Raw genomic sequence first — 2,170 nt, forward strand, 5'->3', positions numbered from 1 at the left:
CCTAATAGTTTGGGGTTTGGAAGAGACCTTTATTGGATACTAATTTTAGTGAAGCTTGAAAGTGTTGATAGAATGGAGGGTTTAAACCCTAGAATAAATTAATTAAAACATCCTCCTAAAGAAATAAAAACAATGTGAGAGAAAACAAAATTTGAACAATTTGACAAATACTAATGGACTCAATTTAGAGTTTATTTGATGACTTTGAGTCAAAGAAATTACATGCTTTGATTATTAGGACTGTGAACATGGCAGAATCACAAACTTATAACAACTTTTGACTGAAACTTAGCTTACAGGATTAATAGATCTTGGTAGAATTAAGAGTCAATATTTAGGTGACTGTAAAACATTCAAATCTTTTACACTCATTTCATTAGGGAATTCCATAAGAAAGTGTCAGTTGAGGAAATTTAATGACTAGATATTTGCTGACTATTTCATATAAAAAATACCATATGAAATAAATAAACACTGATTAAAAGTGATTATAAGCTTTCATGTCTGAAGAACCTTTTTGGCATTTTTTTGCAAAAGTTTGCCTTCCTTTCATTATTGGTGGAGGTTATTTGTCAGTCTAGAAAGAATCTTTTAGATGTTAAAACAGTCAGTGTCATGAATGTAAATCTGTTCATTTAAGTTTGCTATGGATTAGGTGTATATCACTGCAGTGAAATTATACTTGTAGAATTGCAATTATTGCAGAGCTGTGTCAAGCTACTTCTCTTCTGACACATTCTATGTATCTCAGTTATAGAAAAGATGCAGTAGGAGCATGTAAGTGATTTTGAGAAATTTACATAACTTAAGGAAAATAACTAAGTTTGTTGGTTTTATACACTGACAACAAAATACAATTTATGGAACTAGAAAGACATTCTGTGGGAAAGTTTAAATTGCTCAAATATTAATAAGATCTTTCATTTTATGTAGTAATGTGAGGATACTGTGAACATCACTTATCTGGAGTTCTCGTGTATCATGGGTAGGCCAAAGTTTTCTCTATCCTGTTCAGTAATATATAGGCAGATGCTACTTAAGTGAATCCTATTATGATGTTTAGTAGTATGCTGGATCTATAGTTGGGCTAAAAGTTCCGTGCAAATATCACTTTGCTAAAATCTATACTGTATATGAGAAGTACTGGGGCATTTGTTTGACTTTTCTATTTAATCATCAGTTTAATAAAAATGCTTCTGGTACAGTGTTCATTGCCATAACTGTATTGGAATGATTGTACAATGTTAAATATTTTAAATAAAAATTAATATGTTCAAAATGTTGTGTTGGTGATTTTGGGTGGGGTGTGATGGGTACAATTATGTACTGCAGACCAGTAATGTTATGTCAAATGATGTTCTTGTCTCGATTCACTAATAGATACTAGTGTTTATTCAAGGGAAGGTAGTAAAGAAGTGGCAATAGAAAAGATTACTGAACTCTTGAGGACTTTAATTAAAGTGTCAGGAAATAACTTTGCTGAAGTCAGATTGGTTCTATAGGTGTCAAAATCAGAATATTACTGATTTTGGCATTTAAAAGTTACCAATAAAGTTAATCTGAGGAAATTATAGCATAACTGCATTATAAATACTTCTCGTGGAGTCCTAGGTGGAGTAAGAAAAACACTTGATACAATGTTTTCAGCAGATTTGTAATCACTCGGTGTTCCTGACCCCTTAACTAGGTATGCCAAGCAGGGAGAAGTGGTGAGGAAATATTACAGGAAGGCTGTTTTAAAAGGTAGATGCTTCATTGAGAACTATCACGAGTATTTGAGAAATATACCATATAAGGAATTCTTCCTTTTTCCTTCAAGTAAATTTCACATTTCTTTTTTCACACTGCTCCCATTCTTTTATAGGTAACCAAGTATAATACCTTTTCTCATGACTTGCATTTCTTTTTCAAACTTTATTGTGTATTGTGTGAAGATATACCGAGTAAATCAGTTTTCCATTTGACGATTCATACACGTTTGTTCTATGTCATTGGTTCCTGTTTCCGTGTTTTCTTTCCTTACCCTTTTGAACTTTGCTCATGACAGTGATTTCTTTTTCTTGAAGTTTTAATTAGTTCCTGTACCAACCTTAAAAAAGTAGATGTTCTACCCAGTATACAATGAATTTTACTTGAAGCAGTGTGTTTACTCCATGTTTTTCCATTCACC

This window comes from Echinops telfairi, unplaced genomic scaffold (genome assembly GCF_000313985.2).
Source record: "Echinops telfairi isolate 266 unplaced genomic scaffold, ASM31398v2 ScPeMD7_7457;HRSCAF=8495, whole genome shotgun sequence".
NCBI classification, from domain to species: domain Eukaryota; kingdom Metazoa; phylum Chordata; class Mammalia; order Afrosoricida; family Tenrecidae; genus Echinops; species Echinops telfairi.